General features: G+C 44.7%; 1 long non-coding RNA gene across 1 annotated transcript; it reads left to right on the top strand.

The window, feature by feature from the left end:
- The first annotated feature begins 7029 nt into the window (after positions 1-7029).
- On the top strand, positions 7030-18204 carry LOC111823142. Its single transcript, XR_002826147.1, has 3 exons — positions 7030-7124; positions 14263-14375; positions 17918-18204. It is a non-coding gene; the product is annotated as an uncharacterized LOC111823142 (long non-coding RNA).
- Positions 18205-25148: the final 6944 nt, after the last annotated feature.

The following is a 25148-nucleotide window of genomic DNA, read 5'->3' as shown; positions in this document are numbered from 1 at the left end:
TGTTTTTGAAAGAATGATTTATTTTATTATTACAAAAAGTTCTAAGTGCCTGCTGAAATAGAGCAAATCTGTCATAAACCTCCATATACCCGTAATCCAGCTTTAGTAACCATCAGTATGTTGTCATACTTTTTTTTCTCTCCCTCTTTTATTTTGTTGAAAGCATATCTCAAATGTGATGTCAGTTAATCTAGATACTTTAGGCTATATCAAAAAAGAACATTTCCGTATGTGATTACAATGTTAGTATTATACGTACAGAATTAATAATGATTTCTTAATATCTAATATCCAATTTGTTTAAAAATTTCCCAAGTGACTTAAATGTATTTATGATTGGTGTACACATGTATTTGGTTGTTTAGTCTTTGGGGTGTCTTGAAATCTAAATTAGTTCCCCTACCCCCAAACACACAGTAACTTGTTGAAGGAACCATGTGTGAGTTTCCTATAGCGCCTCATGGACTGAATTTGGTTATTTCTTGTTTAACTTGTTCATCATCTATCCTATACCCTACAACAGTGATGGCGAACCTTTTGAGCTCGGCGTGCCAGCATTTTGAAAAACCCTAACTTAACTCTGGTGCCGTGTCACATATAGACATTTTTTGATGTTTGCAACCATAGTAAAACAAAGACTTATATTTTTGATATTTATTTTATATATTTAAATGCCATTTAACAAAGAAAAAGCAACCAAAAAAATGAGTTCGCATGTCACCTCTGACACGTGTGTCAGAAGTTCGCCATCACTGCCCTACAAGCATGTCAAACTTGTCGAGTTTGACATGCTTGCTGGAAGTTAGATCTGGAGAGGATTAATTAGATTCTGGGGTTTTGTTTTTTGTTTGTTTTTTAGCAAGAATATTTCACATTAGTATGATGTACTCTGTCAGATGAATTCAAGAGACACCTAATTCTGATATTCCCCCTTTTAATGATGCTCAGGTTGGTCACTGGCCACATGGCAGAAGAAGCCTTTACACCTTCATTGGAAAGTCCCCTGTAACATTTTTACATAATTTTTTAAAAGCATACATTTAGCCCTAACCGGTTTGGCTCAGTGGATAGAGCGTCAGCCTGCGGACTCAAGGGTCCCGGGTTCGATTCCGGTCAAGGGCATGTACCTTGGTTACAGGCACATCCCTGGTAGGGGGTGTGCAGGAGGCAGCTGATCGATGTTTCTTTCTCATCGATGTTTCTAACTCTCTATCCCTCTCCCTTCCTCTCTGTAAAAAAATCAATAAAATGTATTTAAAGCATGCATTTAATGACATGTGTGTGAATCGGTTATTCCATTAAGGTTTGGAATGATGATTTTTCCAAATATATCATTCCTGATGTATTTATTAGCTGGAATTCTTTTATATAGAGGAACCTTGATCCATCCATGAATAGCACTATTTGGTTAGCATGGAACACATACATGATAGAATGGCAGGATAAATATTTAGTCCTTTCTCTTTATTAGTTTTCAGAGTAATTTTTGGTGCCCTAGCAACCTCCATTGGTGTCCATTGGTAATTAAAAAATTTCTCCCCTTCATTATCACTGTGAGCTTGGGACTTCTTTTTTCTTAATTTACCCTTTCAGTCATTTGCTGTCATTATTCTTTTCTTCAAATTATCCCTTTGGCTGGTGAGAACCTCATTACGGTGGTTCTTATGTGTAGAGGAGGTTTTTAATTGAAATATATTTCACCGTATTACAAGTGTCTAGGTCAGCCGTGGGCAAACTACGGCCCACGGGCCGGATCCGGCCCGTTTGAAATGAATAAAACTAAAAAAAAAAAAAAAGACCATACCCTTTTATGTAATGATGTTTACTTTGAATTTATATTAGTTCACACAAACACTCCATCCATGCTTTTGTTCCGGCCCTCCGGTCCAGTTTAAGAACCCATTGTGGCCCTCGAGTCAAAAAGTTTGCCCACCCCTGGTCTAGGTAATCTGCATCTTTAATACAGCTTTATAAAGTATAAGTAAACACATTGTATGAAAGGTTTTGATACGCTTTTTAAGTCCCAGGCAAACTACCATTGAAGACTTGTTTAGTTCTCTGAGATAAAGTGATTCTAAGGAATGTACTGGCATGTATGAAAATCAATTTGTCGTTTCATTTATAGAGTATTTTTCATCTAAAACTTTTATATTGAAGGCTTTCTCTTTCAATGTAAATAGAATTATACTAGTACATGCAGGACTCAATTATTTAAGGTAGAACTGGCTACTAAATCTCATTAAACTCACATTTGAGTTACACACACTTTTGTAAAAAAAAAAAACGGGTTTATTTTGAGTGGGCATTTTATTTATATAGACCTCTGTGGAGCATGAAGTTTGTTATCTGCTAAAAATATTTATTTGCTATGTTTGTTCTTTACTTAATATTATATTATACTAGAGGCCCGGTGCACAAAAATTTGTGCCCTCTGGAAGGTCCCTCAGCCCGGCCTATGCCCTCTTGCAGTCTGGGACCCCTCGGAGGATGTCCACCTGCTGGCTTAGGCCCACTCCCCCTGGGGGGATCCAGCCTAAGCTGGCAGTCAGACATCCCACTGGCAGCCCTGGGGGATGTCCACTTACCAGCAGGGAGCAGGCCTAAGCTGAAGTCGGACATCCTTAGTGCTGCTGAGGAGGCGGGAGAGGCTCCCACCACCACCGCTGTGCTGGCAGCCATCAGCCTGGCTTGTGGCTGAGCAGAACTCCCCCTGTGGGAGCGCACTGACCACCAGGGGGCAGCTCCTGCATTGAGCATCTGCCCCCTGGTGATCAGTATGTGTCATAGTGACCAGTCATTTCAAGTCATTCTGCTGTTAGGGTCAATTTGCATATTACCCTTTTATTATATAGGCTAGAGGCCTGGTGCACGGGTGGGGGCCGGCTGGTTTACCCTGAAGGGTGTCCCGGATCAGGGTGTGGGTCCCGCTGGGGTGCCTGGCCAGTCTGGGTGAGGGGCTGAGGGCCGTTTTCAAGATGGCCAAGACCCCCGGCGTTGGAAGCTCCCAGCCTCTCCTTTTTTTCTTTTTTTTCATTCTGGGATTTATTTACCTTCTATAATGGAAACTTTGTAGCCTTGAGTGGAGCTCAGAGGCGGCCAGGGCTGGTGAGAAGCTTGACTTCCTCCATCACCAGGGGCAACCCAAGCCTCCTGCTCACTCCAGCTCCATGGCCATGGCCAGCTGAAAGCAGGTATCTGGGGTTTATTTATCTTCTATAATTGAAACTTTATTGCCTTGAGTGGAGCTCAGAGCCGGCCGGGGCAGGTGGGAAGCTTGGCTTCCTCCATCACTGGGGCAACCAAGCCTCCTGCTTGCTCCAGCTCCGTGGCTGCCGGCCGCCATCTTGGTTGGGTTAATTTGCATATAGTCGCTCTGATTGGCTGGTGGGCGTGGCTTAAGGCATACCGAAGGTACGGTCAGTTTACATGTTTGTCTTTTATTAGTGTAGATGTGTCTTTGTATCCATCACAGCATTTATTTAAAGAGTGAGGAAATAACGTGTCAAAGCAGCATGTTGAACACCTCAAACTTATACAATGTTATATCTCAGTTATGTCCCAATAATAAGTAAAATTATTAAAAACCAACAACAAAAATGAAAAAAGCTATGAAAATCTCAGAAAGTAAGCTGCCATACTTCCCAGTACTTTACAAAAACAACAGAAGGGGCAACTCTGGAGCTAGAGAAGTTATCCTGAAACAAGCCTCTTTCTAAAAGTTCAGAAAAGCTCATTTCACACCAAAATAAGCAACATAAAACTATATAGTCCTGCAAGATTTTTACATCCTATACCCATTGAAAGCATGTCAGAAAGGCATGCCCATAAAGTAAGTAAAGACTGTAACCTTTTATTTAAAAGTGGGTTATATGATGTTTCAAAAATGATTCAAAATGTGGAAGAATACCAAAAACCAGAATCTGGAAAATACTATAAATAAGGGAAAAAATAATTCAGAAATGAAGACTAAACTAGAATAAACACAAAGGCAGATAAACAATAGATAATTCCTTAAGGAAAACAGAATTTTTAAAAATGTTTTTATTGATTTTTAGAGAGAGGAAGGGAAAGAGAAACCATTGATCGGTGACCTCCTTGTTCCTGTGTCGACACTCAAACAGTCACAAAGGCTGAGCGAAAATAGAATTTTTTTAAAAAAGAGGATGGCTTTAGAAATCATAAAGGATTAGTGGGATAATGTCAATTTTAGAGATTTAAAAATATCAGAACAAAATTACATGAAAAATACTTGCTGAAAAATAAGTTATTTGGAACTACATGTTGAAAGAACACCCTGCCTACCTGAGAATATTATCCCAGATATAGTGAACTGTGGGTTTGGCTGTGTAGACAAAGACAGCAAGTGACTTAGAAAGCAAGACTAAATAGCACTATGCCAGGAAAAATTACACATTTAAGATATTGAGGGCGGGGGAAATGAGCAAAAGATTTTATATCTAACAAAACATTTTTAAAAATATAAAGATCACTGCTCAGACGTTCTCAACATGCAAGAATGTAGAAAACATTTCCCTTGAGTGCTTCCTGAGGAGTGGACTAGAGAACATGCTCAGACAAGGTAAATAACTAGAAATATGTTGACATAAATAAAGTCTGTGGTGAGCGTTAACTTTGACATCACATCACTGGACCAAAGTGCCAACCAGGTTTATTGCTGGAAGCTCAGCTCACGGGGTGGGTTTTCCCTCACCACGGACTTGTAGCAGTCAAGTTTTGACTTACAGCAACATGACAATCCGATCCATTTGTGAACCAAGCCTGGATTTTTTTTCTCCTTTGAACTCCAATGAAGTCATAGACTGTGAGTAGAGAGAGATGTTGGTTTCCTGGTGGTAAGTGACATGGAGTTCTGGGCTACCTTTTCATGAAACTTGAAGGCTTAAACCTGCTTGGGTCCCAGTCCTAAATGTACCATGGGTTCTTACTCTTTTAGCTCATGGCTTGGTGGATCTGACAATACCAAGCTTATGATGAGCAGTTCTGGTCACACAGTAAATGCTATAATATAATTGATGGTGAGGCACTAAGTCACTTGTTCTGTGTCCTTTCTCACTTTCTTCTGGTACCCTCTCTTACTTTGGGTCCCACTGAAATTTTCCAAGTCATCTGAGAAATGGTTTGAAGCATTTTTCCATGTGTATTTTGTGTTGTCACCAAAATCCAGAAAGCTACCAAGGGCTGGTATCTCATAGTCATCAGAGGAGCAAGGTGAGTAATTTGTCCTTTAGGAAGGGATGTCTCAGCGTGCCCCAGACCACTTGACTCCTCATGACTTCACCAGTGTGATAAGTCTTTGAATTTTGGTGGTGTGTCTCTACCCTCTGGTGCATGTGTGCCTTATCAGGATGCCCAGAGTATTTGCCACTTATTTCTTGCAGGTTTGTGTGTGTGTGTATGTAGAGTTGTTGGATGTTTTCACAGATGGAGAACTATGGTGTTTTGTTCCCAGCTATGTTTTTTTACCAATTAAAGAAATGTAGGAATGTATTTAGGAGCTGAAGTTCTACAAAGAACTTCATTTTTGAATTAAAATGTAATAGTTTGCTCTAGCTGGTTTGGCTCAGTGGATAGAGCATCAACTTGCAGACTGAAGGGTCCTGGGTTCAATTCCGGTCAAGAGCATGTACCTCGATTGCAGGCTCAATCAGGCAACCAATCAATGTGTCTCTCTCACATCGATGTTTCTCTCTGTCTCTCCCCCTCCCTTACACTCTCTTAATAATCAATGGAAAAATGTCCTCAGGTGAGGATTAAAAATAAATAAACAAACAAACAAATACAAATGTAATTTGTAGCTTGAAAGTTTTAAATTCCTCCTTTTCTGAAATGTTGTTTTGCCTTTTCTCAAAAATGTATTATCAAGTTCTTATAAAATGTAAATCTAAGGAGCCCTTTCCCTGCCATCCTTCCTCTTGTTACCTGATCTTGACGGAAAGTTCTTGATCATTTTTCAAATGTTTGTTAGGTATTTATTATATCTTATTATGTTAGGTACTAGAGATTGAGCAAAAATAAAACATTTTGATTTTTTTTTCTGGGACTCAAAATGATTTAGTGCCTCCCCTTCATCCTCCCCCCCCCCCCTTTTTACCCTTGTTTACCCGATTTCACCGTATTTGCCCTTTCGTCTCACTACCCTTCTAGGTTATCCAACCCCCATCTTTTCCCAACAGTATTGTCTGGGAACGCCAGGGGTTGCTGAGACCCTTTGTGGGTGTGTCTATGTGATCAAACCATTTTTCTAAAAATAAGCCATTATTTGCTTTTCCATTCTTACATGATTGTACACTGGAGTTTTTCAGAGGCTACACGATATATCTCTGATAGCTAATGGAATAGGTGCTTGTGTATGTTTGTATTTTAAGGGGGGCTTTCAATTTCTAAGTTGTAAAGGAGTTCTGACACTAAAAAGTGTGAGAAAAAAATGCTTTATAATATCTCAAGGAAATTCTGTCATTTCAGCTTAATTTAGTGTGAGCTACTTAGAAGTTCATAGATTTTTCTTAAATGTTTTTATATTTTTAATTTCACTGATTTCTGCTCTAATATTTATTTTATTCCTTCTGTTTGCTTCAGGTTTAATTTTTAAAATTTTATTCTTAAGGTAGCACTTAAGCTGTTGGTTTGAGATCTTTGTTCTTTTTTTAACTCAGTGAAATTGCACGCTGCGGAAAGGAGAGAGAAAGAGAGTTAGAAACATCGATCAGCTGCCTCATGCACACCTCCCACCGGGGATGTGCCCGCAACCCAGGTACATGCCCTTGACCGGAATCAAACCGGGGACCTTTCAGTCCACAGGCCGATTCTCTATCCACTGAGCCAAACCGGTTCTGGCTCTTTGTTCTTTTTATAACTCAGTGAAATTGCACGCTGCTTTGCGTGGCGTAGTGAAATCTCGCGAGATGTCTAGCACTCTCCGCGTGTCCACGCTGCCTGAACGCCATCCTCCCGGCGTGGGCGTGGGCGTGGGCATCTCCGTCTCCCCGCTGTCCACCCTCCCGTCTCCGGCCACGTGCAGTGATGGCCCCGAAGCGGAAGAGCAGTGGTTCCGGCGACTCAGATACACCACGAGAAGCGGCCGAGTGGGTCCCTTCCGTGGGAAGGTGAGTTACTGAAATAAGATATTTTGAGAGCGAGAGGCCACACTGACGTAACCCTGAGTATAACATGTTGTTAAAATTGTTCCATGTTAGCCCTGCCCCCTGTGGCTCGGTTGTTCGGGGCGTCATCGCTGCTACTGGAAGGTGGTGGGTTTAATCCCGGTTGGGGTGTGTATGGGTGGCACTTGATGGATGTATTTCTCTCACAGGGATGTTACTCTCTCCCTCCATCTCTAAAAAAAAATTTTTTTAAATTGTTCTATGGTATTATTATTGTTGTTCGTCTCTTTGCCTAATTTTAAATTAAACTGTATCATAGGTATGTATGCTTAGGGGAAAACACGGTGTTTGTATAGGGTTCAGTACTGTCCCCAGCTCCAGGCCCCCAATGGGAGTCTTGGATATCCCTCATGGATAAGAGAGAGGCTATTTTAATTTTTATTTCGTTCAAAATATTTAAAAATTTCCCTTTAGCCTTCCTCTTGGGCCTATGTGTTGTTCGCTTTCCATGTATTTGAGGATTTTCCAGATACCTTTCTCTTTACTGATTTCTAGTCTGTCAGGGTCTAAGAATGTACATTGGATAAGATCTGTTTTATGGCCTAGAATGTAGTCTCTCTTGTTGCAGGTTTCATATATACTTGGAAATACTTGGGAACTGACCCTGTATTAGAATGTTTCAGAGTAGTGCAAATGAAAACGCGCGAAAGGGTAGATAAGTCACAAAAAAAGCCCAGTTATTCACCTTGTGCCCATTTCCCCTTGCAATGTGACTTTGCAGCTTCTTGCATCACAAATTGGGGTCTATTTCCCCACCCCTTGAATCTGGGATGACCTAGTAAGTCGCTTTGGCCGATGGACGTGATGGAAATTATAGTGTAAAAGCCCCAAGTCTAAACCTCAAGAAGCCTTTCGTTCTTTTCTCTCTTGAAACCCTGCCATCAGTGTAAGCGAGCCTGGGTTGGCCTCCTGGAGGCTGGGAGCAGCTGGAACAGGGCTGCGTCATCCCAGGTATTTTGAATCAGCCCAACCTGGCGGGATCCCCAGAGTTGCCGAGAGGTGACTGCCTGAGACTAGAACTGCCTGGCTGGCTGACAGGCTTAGGAGCAACAATAAATGGTTATTTTAAGACTCTCCCTTGTGGGATGTTTATTTTGCAGCATTACTGTGACAATTGTCATTGATACATGGCCCATGCCTAAATATAGTTACCCTGTATGTTTACAGGGAAACATATAGAGACACTAAAAAACGAGTTACAAAGACTTTCAGGTAGTTAATTTCAAGGAATCACAAATTATTTAAAGGGCTATTAGAATAGTACAGGGCATGTAGTAAATATTATATAATAAGTAAATGTTAAGTAAGCTATTTTTAGTATTGTTAAAGGTAGACTTTCTGTTAGTGGAATATTACAGAGCTTATTTACTTAAAAATTACTTCATAAAGAGGTCAGTCTTTGGGAAATAATTTTACTAGTGAGTTGGATAAATCTAAATGTGTTTCAAACATTTTTTTTTTCCATTTGCAATCTCTGCACTCAACTCCACTGGGATATCTAACACACATCTCAAATGTAACATGTCCAGGTGGAACCTTCTTCATTGATAACAGCATCCTGTGGTTGTTCAGGCCACAGAACCTTAGAGTCCTCCTCAGCTCTTCCTTTTCTCTCCTAATTTATATAAGACCCAGCAGCAATCCAGCTCTTTCTCACTGCTCTCACCACCACCACCAGTTTTTACTATTTCCACCTTTGTTTCTCAAAAAAAGATTCTTACGTAACCAGAGCGATGCTTTTGAGTGTGAGGTCATGTTGCTCCTCTGCTCAAAACCCTCAAGTGGCTCCGTTTCCCTCAGAGTAAAAGCTAAAGTTCTTGCCCTGGTCCATAAGCTTCCTGCCTCCTCTCCCCCACCTCTTTGCCTCATCCACTACTTCCTGCCCTACTCACTCTGCTCAGCCACACGATGTGCTGCTTTTCAAACACACGACACATTCAGATCTCAGGGCTTTTGCATTTGTTGTTTCTTCTGTCTGGAAAGCGCTAACCTTAATATCTGTATGCCTCAAACTCTCACTCCATTTATTTTTATTTCTCAAATGTCACATTCTCAGTGGAGCCTTCCCTGGCTACCATATTTAAAATTGCAATCTCTCAAAAAAAGTATAAAAAATAAAATAAAATTGCAATCTGCCCCCTATCTGGCATTCCCTTTTTCTGGTTTTGTTTTTCTCCATAGCTTTCTGGCTTTCTAATACACTGTGCAACTTATTTTGTTTTTAATAGAGTTCTAATTTAGTATTGTGTGAATATGTCTAAGAAATAGAGGTTGACTGTAATTTGTTATAGACATAGCATTCAGTTCACAACTAGACAAGGGTTGGTCTAAGTACTTTTCTTAATTTTATTGATTTTTTACAGAGGGGGAAGGGAGAGGGATAGAGAGTTAGAAACATCGATGAGAGAGAGACATCGATCAGCTGCCTCCTGCACACCTCCTACTGGGGATGTGCCCGCAACCAAGGTACATGCCCTTGACCAGAATCGAACCTGGGACCTTTCAGTCCGCAGGCCGACGCTCTATCCACCGAGCCAAACCGGTTAGGGCTGGTCTAAGTACATTTAAAGGGAACTCTGTTATCTGGGGAAAGGTGAAGAAGCAGAATTTGTTTATTGCACAAGAAATTTCCAGGTTTATTGATTTATATAGATGTAAAACAAAAAGTGAGAGAACTTAATGCAGAAACCTGTGCTAGTTTCATTCTTTCTAGGTAAATTAAATTTGCATTTACTGCAAATTTAAGTTTATTGTCCTTTTCTAGGAGTAAGGGAAGAATCCCATAGATATCATATGATCCATTTTATTAGTGCTGTCACACTCTATCTAGAGCAGGGCATAGGGGCTAGTGAGGACTGCAGCTAGGACTTCCCAAACCACAGTGGTTCTTGAAAATCAGTGTGGGTGAGAATCCCGTGGAGGAGCCTGTTAAAAATGCATGTCCTAGCCCTACCATAAGGCACTCTGAACTGGAAGGTTGGGGGGCCAGGTTGGTCATCTACAGTTTTACCATCCTGCTGTGGTGATTCTGACGCAGGTGGCCCATCTACCTTCCTTTGTGAAACACTATCCCAGTGATGTGTGTGTGTGATTTAGCAGGATTTATTTTCTTTTTATAAATCTTTATTGTTGAAAGTATTACATATGTCCCCCTTTCTCTCCCCCCCCTCATTGACCCCTTCCAGCCCACCCCCACCCCAGGCCTTCACCACCCTATTGTCTGTGCCAGTGGGTTATGCATATATGCATACTAGGTCCTTGGTTGTTACCTCCCACCCACCCACCCTCCCCTACCCTCCCCACCTTCCCAGATTCCACACTGTTCTATGCTTCCATGGCTCTGGATCCACTCCGTTCATCAGTTTATTTTGTTAATTAGATTCCACATATGAGTGAGATCATGTGCTACTTTGACTTATTTTATTTAGCATGATACTCTTTAGGTCCCTCTATGCTGTCTCAAAAGGTAAGAGATTCTTCTTTACTGCTGCATAGTATTCCATGGTATAAATATACCATAGCTTTTTTTTTTTTTAATTCACTCATCTACTGATGGGTACTTGGGCTATTTCCAGATTTTAGCTATTGTAAATTGTGCTGCTATGCACTATAGGGGTTCATACATTCTTTCTGATTGGTATTTCGGGTTTCTTAGGATATATTCCTAGAAGTGGGATCACTGGGTCAAATGGCAGTTCCATATTTAATTTTTTGAGGAAACTCCATGCTGTTTTCCATAATGGCTGCACCAGTCTGCATTCCCACCAGCTGTGTACTAGGGTTCCCTTTTCTCCACATCCTCACCAGCACTTGTCATTTGCTGATTTGTTGATGGTAGCCATTCTGACAGGTGTGAGGTGATACTTCATTGTTGTTTTAATTTGCATCTCTTTGATGATCAGTGACCTTGAGCATTTTTTCATATACCTCTTGGCCATCTGTATGTTTACTTTGGAGAAGTGTCTATTTAGGTCTTCTGCCTATTTTTTAATTGGATTGTCTTCCTTTTGTTAAGCTGTAAGAGTTCCTTATATATTTTGGATATTATCCCTTTATCAAATGTTTCATTGCCAAATATGTTCTCCCATACAGTGGGCTTCCTTTTCCTTTTGTTGATGGTTTCTTTTGCTGTGCAGAAACTTTTTATTTTGATGTAGTTCCATTTGTTTATTTTCTCCTTAATTTCCTTTGCCCTAAGAGATGTATTCATAAACATATTGCTACGAGAGATGTCGAGATTTTGTTGCCTGTGGTTTCTTCTAGGATTTTTATGGTTTCCCAACTTACATTTAAGTCTTTCATTCATTTTGAGTTTATTCTTGTGTATGGTGTAAGTTGTGGTCTAGTTTCATTTTTTTGCATGTGTCTGTCCAATTTTCCCAACACCATTTATTGAAGAGACTCTCTTGACTCCATTATATGCTCTTGCCTCCTTTGTCAAATATTAATTGAGCATAATGGCTTGGGTTGATTTCTGTATCCCAGTGATGATTATTATAGAATTAAACACATAGAAGAAATCTGAAAGAAATTTCTAGAGAACTTTATGTTTGGTAGAACATTGATGGATTGAGGGGTCCAAATTGTGTTCTTATTTCTTCTTCCTGTTGATGATTTTTTTTGTAAGAGAAGGTGAGGAAATTGAATAGCTGGAGACATTGGTGATGTCAGAAATCTAGATTTCACTTCCCATATCACTGTTTATAAAGTCAGAATGATGGAGTCCTAGCAAGGGGCTGAATTTATTTTACAAACACCAAAACAATGTGTTTGACTGAAAACTAGCACCTGATCAAAGTCAACATTTGAGATGGAGAGAAAAATTTCCTGAGAAGGCTGCAAAACTGGATATGATACCGTTTAAGAGAAAATGAAGCTGCATAATGGAAAGTGTTTTGAAATAACAGCACCGTAAGCTTTTCTTTTGTTTGAATTATTTATAAGCGTACGATACCGTTTGTAAGTAAAATATTTAAACAAATCCATTGATACCTAAGGAAGTGGGCATAGGCTGCCTTTCCGGCCAAGCAGATAATGGTTCTCAACCTTCCTGATGCCGCGACCCTTTAATACAGTTCCTCATGTTGTGGCAACCCCCAACCATAAAATTATTTTCGTTACTACTTCTTAACTGTAATTTTGCTACTGTTACGAATCGTAATGTAAATATCTGATATGCAGGATGGATTTTTAGGGGTCGCGACCCACACGTTGAGAATCACTGAATTTTACAGGGACGTGAACGTTGCTTCAGTTTTGATTCGCATCCTAGGCTGGAGAGGCTGCATCTTGGGCCTAGAAATTTATTTCAACCTGCAGTTTCTCAGGTTCCTCAGTGTAAAATATGGAAATATGCGATGTGGCGTATTTGGGGATAGAATGAACTGAGCCCTGTCAGAGACATTTCAAATCTGGAAGCTACTTATCCCATCTAACCTGCTAGGAGAGCATACTTCTTTTCCCAGCTAATTACTGATTGACCTTAACATGTCACTAAATCTCTTTCAACCTGTCTGTCCATCCATGAAATCACATACGTGGATTATGTAATCTATACAAGGATTCTACCTTAAAAACAAGTTGATGAAATTAAAATACAAATCTTTAAAAATTAATTTCCAGCTCAGAGATAATAGTGTTTGTTTTCTTACTAATTAACTTTTTAAAAAATATTATGTTTAAAATGAGACTATTGCATATTAAAATTCCAATTGTATTTTTAAGGAGATACTATATATCTTACTGAGATAATTTTTTTCTTTTGCCTCAGCTTGTTAGCTTATTAATTTTGAATTTCCTGGTACTCTTTTGAGCATTACTCACTTCTACATATACCCTTCATATTCCAATAAAATTTTAAGTGTATGTCACTTCTCATGTAGGAATGCACAAGCAAATAAACAGTATATAGCCCTGTATTTCAGTAGAATTAACTGATCTGAAGTTATCCTTCATGCTAGCACTGTAATAGGCTTTTGACCTCAGATTGCATTTTTCTGTTTCTTTATAAATGAATTTTGTCCCCAAATGAAAGAGCATATTCATTTTCAGGTTGCGTGCAGTGAAATAAAAGCTGCATCTGGGATCACTTTTTTCATGCGCTCAGTGGAGGACTAAGCCTTTCATAGAATTAAGCATGGAAAACTGACTAAAAAAACTGCTTGGAAGAGATTTGTGTGTTTTTGTGTTTGTTTTTTTTCAAAAAAACAATTTTAGATATTAACTGTTTAGAAAATTCTGCATTATATCTACAGAACAGAATATGTGCAAAACTATACAACTTTCCTCTGTAAAAACTAATGGAAGATATGCTGCAATTACATAAATTAATCCATCTATAGGAACTAAAAGAAATTAAGACTGAAGAAAATAAGACAGAGGGTTTAATAAAAAATAAAAAGGTCTTTAGGTAGAAAATAGTTGTCTGCCAAAACTAGAGGAAATTTTCCATCTTAGGCTAGACCTTCATTTGATTTTTTTTTTAAACAACCCCAATAAATTTAACTTAAAAGTAAAAAAAGTCCTAACCGGTTTGGCTCAGTGGTAGAGCATCGGCCTGCGGACTCAGGGGTCCCAGGTTCGATTCCGGTCAAGGTCATGTACCTTGGTTGCAGGCACATACCCAGTGGGGAGTGTGCAGGAGGCAGCTGGTCAATGTTTCTCTCTCATCGATGTTTCTAACTCTCTATCCCTCTCCCTTCCTCTCTGTAAAGAATCAATAAAATATATTTTAAAAAAATAAAAAAGCAAAACACCCACATGCAAAAACAATGAGATGGAAGTTTAGGAAGACTTTTATGTACCCTTTATTCTCTATCAAATGCAATGCTCCCAATAATTTTCAGATACTAATCATAGTGCTTTCATCCCTCTACCTGAAGATCAGAGTCTTTGTCCCCAAGGTCCTGCGTCCCAAAGCTCTTACTTGGATATTGTGTGCAGATAACAGAGACTATTGTTGAAACAGAATGGGGTGTTTCTGACCCTTTTTATTGCTCTCCTTTGGTGGGGGAGGGGAGGGATAAAGTGCGTGATGAAATTCAGTTACAAAGAGTCACTCACTCTCCAGGTCTCTTTTCAGATCACCAGAGAAACTTCCCTACTTCTCTTGCCCAAAGTCCTTGAAACAAACTGCTGCGAAAGTTGTGTGTTTTGTTCTTCACACGGAAAAGGAAGAGCAGAGGAAGCACTTAGGTGAGAGTGACAAATTAACATATCCAGTCCTTCCCGTCAGAGGGCATGAATGCAGTAGATGCCCACAGTGTCCCGTCATTTTCTTGTTCCACTGTGTGTTCTCCTGTGTGGTTGTGGAGGTCCTCACTTGTTAGTGAAGTGCTCTCCAAGGTTATTACACATGGTTGCTGAGGAATATTCTGCAGGAGTGAACATTCATTTTATTCTTAAATTTGTATGTATTTATGTTTGGATATGATGTTCATGTTCAGTAAGATATCACTAGATGGCCCTAGCTGATTTGGCTCAGCAGCGGATAGAGCGTCGGCCTGCGGACTCAAGGGTCCCAGGTTCGATTCGGGTCAAGGGCATGTACCTGGGTTGCGGGCGCATCCCCAGTAGGGGGCGTGCAAGAGGCAGCTGAATCGATGTTTCTCTCTCATCGATGTTTCTAACTCGCTATTCCTCTCCCTCTCCCTTCCTCTCTGTAAAAAAATCAATAAAATATATTTTAAAAAAAAAGATATCACTAGATGGCTTAAAGGTTGAAATTGGGGATGGTGTTATTTTTCTAACGTGTTTAATATTAAATTTTAAAAAATTAAATTTAAAAGAATTTTTATTCAAAATTGATTCCACTAATAATTATGTCTTAATTTTAAGAAATAGTTTTGAATATTTTAAGAGAAAAAATATTTGAAAATATATGAGGAATAATTTTTCAATTTTTAAACATTTTTAACTCACATTTTTTATAGAAATATATCCATATTTGAACACTTTGAAAACAATGACATTTACTTCTTAATTCTTTAAATCATTCGGGATGAGTATGTCAAAACAGTGATAAAAATAGATAGGATAAAAATAAGAAAAAATAGTGTTGCTTTATAAGTACTTCCCTCAGGAAAGATGAAAATTGGGGGGAAAAGAATAGAAAATTTGCAAAAGGCCGTCTATTTACATTTTTAAAAGCTAGAAACAAAGCAAAAGTTTCTTTTGAGCAGGACCCACATAAAAATCATAAATAGGACATTATAAATTTTTATTTAATGATTAATTATTGATCAAAACAAAATAAGCAAGAAAATTATTCTCATCAAACCTACAACTTGAATAGATGATGGGAATTCCTGAAACTTCATTTTCTTTACTAAAGACTTAACTACTAGTTAAAATTATGAGAATGTGTATTAGCCTCCTTTTGTACTTATGCCCTGGTTTCTCAAATGTTAGGGATAGACCTTTCTTCCTCTTCTGTTCTCTGTAAGCTCACCCTTCTCAGGCTTTGGTCTCCAGAGCCCCATGAAGCTACATGGACCAGGTTACTAATGCACCTTCCTAATTCCATGGTCCATTCTCAGTCCTCGTTTTACCTGACTTAGCTGCAGTCCAAGATATAGTTGATGAATCACTCCTTCCCTTTAATATACATTTTTATTTCTCCTAGGACAGCATACTTTTTATTTTATCTTATCGTTACTCCTTCTCAGTCTCTTTTGCTAGTTTCCCTTTTCTCTCTGTCTTCTCAATGTTGGAGCTCCCCAGGGCTCAGTCCAAAACCATCGCCTCTTATATCTGTACTCATTCCTTGGGTGATTTCATCTATTCTCATACTTTTAAACAAATTTCTATTTCCTCCCCAGCTGTTCTCCTGAACTTTATATTCAGATATTCAATTCCTTAATTGACATCTCTCTGGGTCATAGAAGACATTATAACTTTGGCTTCTTTCTCTTGGCCCACTTGTTCTGGGGGAAACCAGATGCCGTGCTAGGGACACTTGGCAACCCTATGGAAAGGCCCCATGGCAAAGACCTGAGTCAGCCTCTTGTCAGCAACTTGGAAATGAACCCCCTGGCTCCAGTAGAGCCTGGTGATGCCCACAGCCCCAGCTGACTTCTCTACTGTAACTTCAGGAAGGAGAGACCCTTGGATTTAGTAGGTTATACAATGTGAAAAGAACATGGTCCCTTTCAAATGGTTAACAATCAAATTTTAAAAATACAAATAGTTCTGGGTTGAAGCAAAAGCGAGGCTCTTGCTGTTGACATTTCTTCTCCTTGCATTTACTTTGCAAGCCTCAGCAATTGGCTTCACATCCCACCAATTTCTCCCTTCCCTTTGAACTTATGTACTTCCCTCCCTCCATCCCTCCATCCCTCCCTCCCTTCCTTTCTCCCTTCAGTCCTCCCCCACCCCTTCCTGTCTCTGCAGGCTTCCTTTAGATTCTAGCACAGCTTCCTCCACTCTCTCAGTGGTACTTGGTAAAAGAGAAGCATATAATTTCAGTTTGCACATCTTTACTTCTTCAGCCTACTGCAAATTGACTTTTGACTTCATTAATCTACTGAAATGGTTCATGCTAAGGAGACTTCATAAAAACCACATAAAATTAGTATTTAGGGTTGTTGTTGTTTTTTTACTTTCTACATAAATATCTTTATACTAAAATTAAATCACCCATATAGTGCATGATGATTTGCTGAGTAGCTCACTTTGTATTAGCCAAAAGGAAATTTGAACCTGTCAGTCAAATTACATTGTGTAAGAAATAATATGTTTTTAAAAATCAACATGCAAAATGTAAATCTTTGGTCATCTTTACTCTCACTTTTGGAATGGTAAATAAAAGTTTTACATCTAGAACCTAAATTAGTAGGTTGTTCCATATTTCATTGATAAAATCATTCAGCCCCAAACATGTTACTTTTTTAGATAAATTGTTAAATTTTACTTCAGAACAGGGTGTAGATGTACTTCCAAAATTTATATTCTATAAAATATATGATTACTTGCTTATGTGGGGGAGAAACAAACTTCCCTTTAAACTCACGGTTCTTTTCTGGTCTAATAAGCAAATAACATGACACAGATTAGCAATAGAAATTAACCAAATTTAAGGCATACATATGTATGGGAATCTCACATACATGAGAGAATCAGAGACTCACATGCAGGAGAGGTTCAAAGACAGGAAGAAAACATGGGTATACAAACATTCTGAACTAGGAATGATATTAGGTGCCCTGGGGCCTTCAAGGATCCATGCAAAGTGATATGAGCAGATATACTAGTAGCTTTGTAGATAGGTGCTATTCCTTAGATGTACACTAGATGGCAACAGAGAAAGAGAAGAGTATTTGGGCAGGAAGAAAAGGGAGAGGAGTCAAAGGTTCTTTCTGAGCCTTTTTTCTTGATAAATAGCTTAAAATCAATATTCCAAAAATTGGCATCAGGGTGGCAGAATTTTGATCTCTTCATAAGGAATTGCGAATTGTCTGTGATACCAGTATTCTTTAGATTGGTAAATTTATTAACCAATTTCTAGAAATATACTTTCTCATAGTACAATTTTTTTAATGTTCCACAGAACACAATTGCTAATAGTCACAAATGTCAAAGCATAAGTAAACCTATGTTCAGTAACCCTAATCCTCACCCAAACTCTCATTATATTAACACACAATAAACTTTTAAAAAACCCACAGTTTTCCACACCAAGCCATTCCTCTGCTGGTCCTCTGTGGACTAACACTCTTTCTGCCTCATCTTTTCCTCAGGGTTTGTGTAGGCGCCTCCCGGCCCTGTGGAGTCACCTCCTGAGTGTCTGCTGAAGTAAATTGAACCATCTCAGCAACATGGTGCCACCTGAAGCAGGCAAAAGTGTCTCTGGCTCGCTTCCTGGCAAGGCTAAGCTATTGGAGGCATTCACTGGACACCAACACCACAGACTCAAGACACAAGCACCACGTGGGTCAGAGAGGAAACTCCGGCGCTCCTGCAAAGAGTATCTGACACCTTAGGAGACCGAATCACGTGCTGAACCAATGTAGCTATCTGAATATCATTACTTTTCTTTTCATTGCTCATAAATTACTCTTTAAAAGCTGTGTTCTAGCCCTAGCCGGTTTGGCTCAGTGGATAGAGCCCACAGACTGAAGGGTTCTGGGTTCAGTTCTGGTCAAGGGCACATATCTCAGTTGCAGGCTCGATCTCCAGCTCCGGTCCGGGTATATGCAGTAGGCAACCCATCGATGCAAAGTTTCTTTCTCTCCCTCCCTTCCACTCTCTCTAAAAATCTATGATATATCTTCTGGTGAGGAATAACAACAACAACAACAGCAACTATTCTGAACTGTATCTAAGAATCAGTAATCTTGGTCTTTTAGTTTCCAGAATTCACCAGCTGAAGGTTCCTCCTTTGAAAGTGTAACATTTGTAATAGTGTGAGTTTCTCAAATTACCTACAGGGACACAATTTCATTTACATAATATTTATGATTTCTAGAACGCCATGAATCCAGACCCTGAGCTCATTTTAAATGCTAAGAACACCATTACTATTTCATTCAATCATTAATACATTTAAAACTAACAAAATGAATTTTTCTACCTCCTCACATTACATTTCTTCATGGTTTTTCTAAGCTTAAACTATATAATTTTTTCCCTTTAATCTTCACCGATTTTAGAAAGAGGGAGGGAGGAGAGAGAGAAACATTGATGTGACAGAGAAACATTGGTTGGTTGTCTCCCCATAAGCACCCTGACTGGGGATCGAAATTGCAACCTTTTTTGGGTACAGGACAGTGCTCTAACCCAGAGGTCACCAACCGGTGGTCCGTGAGGCCCAAAAGGTTGGCAACCACTGCTCTAACCAACCAGGCCACATGGCCAGGTTCTATACATCCTATCTAATAAAAGACAAAAAGGGTAATTAGCCGTACCTTCGCTACGCTCCCCAATGGCTAATCAGGGCGATATGCAAATTAACCGCCAACAAAGATGGCTAATTTGCATATGTAGGCACCAAGCAATGGAACGAAGCCCACTGGCCCTGGGCAGGTGCAGTGAGTGAAGGCCGGTGTGGCAAGCGAAGAGCGAAGCCCGCAAAGAGCTAAGCCCCTCGCCCACCGTGCCGGCCCCGCCCCCCCCCGGGCCTGCTTGGCCAGCGCAGAGCTAAGCGCTGAGCCCGCCGTGCCAGCTCCGCCCCTGGGGACCGCACAGCGGGCGCAGAGCTATGCGCGGAACTCGCGCGCAGGCCCCGCCCCTCGTGCCCATGCAGCCGGTGCAGAGCTAAGCGCTGAGCCCGCTGCACCGGCTCTGCCCCCAGCCCCCAGCGCCAGCGCAGATCGGAGCCCACCGTGCCGGCCCCTCCCAGGCGAAGAGCGAAGGCCTGGGTTCCGGGCACCGGAGGAAAACTGGTGCCAGCAGCCAGTGGAAGGGCCCCCGGGGCCCCAGACTGCGAGAAGGCACAGGCCGGGCTGAGGGACCCACCCGAGTGCACAAATTTTTGTGCACCGGGCCTCTAGTCTATCTAATAAAGAGGTAATATGCTAATTGGTTGGGACGCCATCACAGTAACGACCAATCAGCAGGCTGTGTGTGCAATGGGTGTGCTGGGACTTGCAGTGTTGGGGACGCGATGACGGCTGCCGCTTGCCCAGGGCTGGCCCAGGCAAGTGGGGACGGGGCAGGGGAGGTGGGGCCCGTCGGAGGGCGGCCTGTACTCCCCACATGGCGGCGGCGGCTGTGAGCGCTTCTGATGGCCGCTGCCGCTTGCCCAGGGCCAGTCCAGGGCTCCAGCGAGTTGCCGATGGCCACTGCCACTTTGAGGGCCCGAGCCTCAGGCAAGCCACAGTGGCTGCGATGGCCGAGGCTCAGGAAGCCTCTCGGCCGGCAGTGGCAGCAGCAGAGGCATGATGGTGTCGCCTTCCCCTGATCGCAGCCGAGGCTCAGGAAGCCTCTCGGCCGGCAGTGGCAGCAGCAGAGGCATGATGGTGTCGCCTTCCCCTGATCGCAGAGTCGCCTCCCACAGAGGGAGGCCAGAGGCGGCAGCAGTGAGGAGGTGATGGGAGCAGTGCCTTCCCCTGATCGGCCAGTTGCCTCCCACAGAGGGAGGCCAGACTGTGGCTTAGGCCCGCTCCCCACAGTGACATCCCCTGAGGGCTCCGGGACTGTGAGAAGGGGCAGGCTGGGCTGAGGGACCCCCCCTCCAGTGCACGAGTTTCATGCACTGGGCCTCTAGTCTATATCCTATCTAATAATAGACAAACATGGTAATTGATCGTACCATCACTACGCCTCCCATTGGCTAATCAGCGCGATATGCAAATTAACCACCAACAAAGATGGTGGCTAATATGCATACTGCAGGCAGGGTGGGACAGCGCCATTCCCCCTGCCCCGCCACTATCTGGGCCTATCTGCGACCCGGGGTGGCGGGCGTCCCATGTGTGCCCCAACTAGGGGCGGCCGGGCGGTGCAGCAGCGATTGGCTGGCCCGCCTGGCCGCCATCAGGGTGTCCCCTGTGCGACCCGGCCCAGGGCGGCCGGGCGGGGCAGCGAAGGCTTGAAGGCGGCTCCGGCTGGAGCGTCGGGTGCTGGAGGAATACCAGTGCCGGGAGCCAGAGGAAGGTAAAGCCTATTGCACGAATCTTTTCGTGCAACAGGCCTCTAGTCCTATCTAATAATAGACAAACATTGTAATTAACCGTAACTTCGCTACGCTCCCCATTGGCTAATCAGGGCGATATGCAAATTAACTGCCAACTAAGATGGCGGTTAACCACCAACAAAGATGGTGGCTAATTTGCATACTGCAGGCAGGATGGGACAGTGCCATCCTGCCTGCCCTGCCACCATCCGGGCCTGCTATCTGTGACCCGGGTGGCAGGCGACCCGTGTGTGACCCGACCCAGGGCTGGTGGGCATGACCGCAGCGATCCGCCAGCACTCACGCCCCCAACCGGCTCTCCCACCAGGAGATCGGGGCTGGTGGGGCGACCACAGCGGTCCGCCAGCAGTTACGCCCCCAACCGGCCCTCCCGTGGGAGATCTGGCATTGGCAGGCACCACCGCAGCGGTCCGCCAGCAGTTACGCCCCCAACCGGCTCTCCCGCCGGGAGATCGGGGCTGGTGAGGCGAACGCAGCTGTCCGCCAGCACTCATGCCCACAACTGGCTCACGCCAGTGGTCGCCATCGGAAAGCTGGGCTGCAGGTAAAGCGACACCCCCTGGCCGGCTGCCTGCGGCCCGTGATCCCCATGGCGATAGGAGGGAGAGAGAGCCAGGGCGCAGGCCAGCCGGAAAACCCGGGCCGCCTTTGCCGTGCGCGAACTATGCAGCTGGGATAGGGGCGTGGGGACGCTGTGAGCAGGACGGGAACTTCCTGGGGTTTGCATCAGGCAGCCGAGAGCAAGGTGGAACTATGCAGCCAGGAGAGGGGCACCTGGCCGCTGGGAATAGGGTGGGAACTTCCCGGGGTGGGTGTCAGTCAGCCTGGTGTGGGGCCGGAACTTCTGCTGCGTTGCCATGGCAATGCGGCAGAAGTTCCCGCCCTGTAGCTGTTTGCTCATTCACTTACTCGCTCATTCATTCACTCATTCACACACTCATTATTCACTCACTCACTCACTCAGCAAACCCTCTCAGGTCCCTGGCACCAGGCCAGACACTGAAGTTGAAGCAGGATAAGACAGAGCTATGTCCTCAAGATGTTAGTAATTCAGTAGGCGAAGCAGGCACATGAACGAGGCAGTTGTACACGCAGATGCACTGTACTGGGTTCGGTGAGGGCTGTAACTAAGGCCGACTTTGTTCTCTTGATAAAATGGGGCCTCCGGAGCCAGGCTGCCCCAAGCCTGTAAGCCTGTGCCTAGGCCAGGAGTGGCCGGGGTCCCGGAACATGACAGAGGGTGCAGGTTGGGCTGTGGGGTCTGGCCCCACCCCTAACCCCTACCCCCGAGTGCACAAATTTTTTGTGCACGGGCTATTAGTCTACACTAATAAAAAGAGACCATGCCAAATTAACCCGTCCCCTCCTGCCGATGCCCCACCAAGCCACGCCCCCCCAGGCAGTCAGGAGTGAGTATGCAAATTAACCCTGACCAAAGAATGGGGGTAACCTTGCATACACCAGGCCGCTGGGGGTTGGGGGCAAGGAAGGAGCGCACAGGCGCTGGGGAGACGGGGTCAGGGTGGGAGCTTCCCCCACGTCGCCATGGTGATGCTGGGGAAGTTCCCGCCCTGCGGCCGCTTGCGCTGCCACCGGGGAGCCAGGGAAGCTCCTGCCCGGCTGGCACGTCTGCGCAGGCTCCAGAGAGCCAGGGTTGGGGTGGTATGTGCTGGAGCCGTGGGCAGTGCCTGGAGCTGCCCCCACCCCACTGTAGTGTGGGCACTGGCGGAGGTTCTCACTTGTGGCCGCTTGCGTGCACACCGGCACCAAAAGGCCTGTGTCCCCAGGACAGGCATCCTCAGGATCCAGGCCACCCTGAGCCTGTAGGCCCGCGCCTAGGCCCAGAGCGGCCAGGGTCCCGGAACATGACAGAGGGTGCATGTTGGGCTGAGGGGACTCCACCCCCCCGGTGCACAGATTTCGTGCACCGGGCCCCTAGTCCTATCTAATAAAAGAGTAGTATAGGAATTAACCATGACTTCGTCACAAAGATGGCAGCACCCAGTCCCCTCAGCCCTGCCGCTGAAGTGTCAAGCCCTGTTACCACTCCGGTAGGCTGATTGCGGCAGTGTCCAGGCCTGTGGACCCGGCTGGGGGCCGCGGGGGCTAGCAGGAAGGCATGACCCGGATGGGGGCCGCAGGGCTGAGCAGCGAGGCACAACCTGCCCACTCTGGCGGGCCGATGCAGCCTCGCCGCTCTGCTGCCACCACTGCTGCCGCTGCAGTGTCCGGGCCTGTCAGCCCCTCCATGAGGCTGAATGCTGCGTCCAGGGGGCACACGCAAGTGGGTGGGGACTTGACTCTGGGTCTTCTGGCGCAGGAGGGCTTGATGCTATGTTCCCATTTGTGCTGGCCAGCAGGTGGACATCCCCTGAGGGGTCCCAGACTGCGAGAGGGCACAGGCCAGGCTGAGGGACCCCCCTCAAGTGCACAAATTTTTGTGCACTGGGCCATTAGTGTATATATAAAAAGAAGTAATATGCAAATTAAGCTGGGATGCTGGGATGCTGTACTGGTCGCAACCAGCTCAGGAGGAGGGGCCGCGCGAGGCCTGGAGCCTGAGAGAACAACATGCAGGGAGGCATGCCCAGGCTGCCGCCGTCACTGGCCAGCCCCAGCAGGCCCTGCAGCGGGAGCGGAGAGGCAGGGTGGTGTGCTCAGGCCACGCTGCCAGGAGACAGTACCCCAGGAGGCCCAGGAGTGGTAGTGGAGAGGTGGGGGGCAGCCCAGGCAGCTGCCGCTGGGAGACGGCACCCCAGCAGGCCCTGGAGCAAGAGCAGAGAGGCAAGGGGGCATGCCCAGGTGGCCGCTGTCGGGAAACAGAGCGCCAGCAGGCCCTGGAGTGGAGAGGCAGCGGGGGCGTGCCCAGGCCACCACCACTGGGAGACAGCGCCCCAGCAGCGCGTGAGCTGCAGAGGAAACACCTTTTCTGACTGCTTATTGGCTAAGCTCCCCGTACGCCACTCACTGTATTCTTGGTAACTTGGGTAATAAGAATCCAAGAAAGTGATCTAGGGTTTTTCCACCTCACTCGTGGAGGAAAAAACAAAGGTCTGCTGCTGGAGGGGCTAAGAAATGTCATATCCTGCCCTACCTGGTTTGGCTCAGTGGATAGAGCCTCGGCCTGCAGACCATAGGTTCCGGATTCAATTCTGATCAAGGGCATGTACCTAGGTTGCAGGCCCCTAACTGGCTGGGGCCCAGGTCAGGGCTCATGCAGGAGGCAACCAATCAAAGTGTCCCTCTCACATTGATGATTCTCTCTGTCTTTCCCTCTCTCTTCCACATTCTCTAAAAATCAATGGAAAAATATCCTCAGGTGAGGATTAAAAAAAGAAAGAAGAAAGAAAGAAACGTTAAATCCTATGAAAGAGACATTTTGAAAATGCCTAAAGAAGGTTGTCATTTTTCGTGGTGAAGGGACTGGAATCCGTGTTGATGAAAACACCTTGGCGGCTGGCAGTGGCAGCAGCAGTGAGGTAATGGGGGTGGCGTTTTCCCCTGATCAGCCCACAGAGGGAGGCCAGACTGCAGTTTAGGCCCGCTCCCTTGTGAGAGGGGACAGGCTGGGCTGAGGGACGCCCCCCCCCCAGTGCATGAATTTTGTGCACCGGGCCTCTAGTCCTATCTAATAAGTAATATGTAAATTAACCATCACTCTCACAAAGATGGCGGTGCCCAGTCCCCTCAGCCCCGCCATTGGAGTGTTTGGGCCTGTCGGCCCGGCCAGGGGTCGCGGGGACCAAGTGGAGAGGTGGGATCTGCCCACTCCAGTAGCGGATCAAGCCTCGCTACTCTGCTGTCTCTGGAGTGTCTGCGGCCAGCAGGGCCTGCTTGGCCGTCGCCACGGCGACCCAGGAGCAGCCAAGCGCAGCCCAGGAGCAGGCAAGCACGGTCCGCAGGCAGCACCCAGTAGGGCCTGCTTGGCCGTCGCCATGGTGTGGAGCAGGCAGGCCCTGCAGAGAGCAGAGAACCACAGGGAGTGGGCCCAAGCTGTCAGTAGGACATCTCCTGAGGGCTCCCGGATTGGAGAAGGTGCAGGTCGGGCTGAGGGACCCCCACACAGATTTCGTGCACCGGGCCTCTAGTCCTATCTAATAAAAGAGAAACATGGTAATTAGCGTATGACTGCTACCCTTCCCATTGGCTAATCAGGGCGATATGCAAATTAACCACCAGCCAAGATGGCGGTTAACCGCCAACAAAGATGGCGGCTAATTTGCATATGTAGGCACAATGCTGGGAGGCGAAAGGGAAAGGACGGAAGAAGCCCCCTGCCACTGACGGTGATCGGAAACCCAGGGGGGAGCTAAGAAGCCGGGGGCAGGGGAAAG

Source organism: Myotis lucifugus, unplaced genomic scaffold (assembly GCF_000147115.1).
Source record: "Myotis lucifugus unplaced genomic scaffold, Myoluc2.0 scaffold_5, whole genome shotgun sequence".
Lineage (NCBI taxonomy): Eukaryota > Metazoa > Chordata > Mammalia > Chiroptera > Vespertilionidae > Myotis > Myotis lucifugus.
Note: the sequence above shows the minus strand (reverse complement) of the source record. Positions and strands in the feature narration are given on the sequence as shown.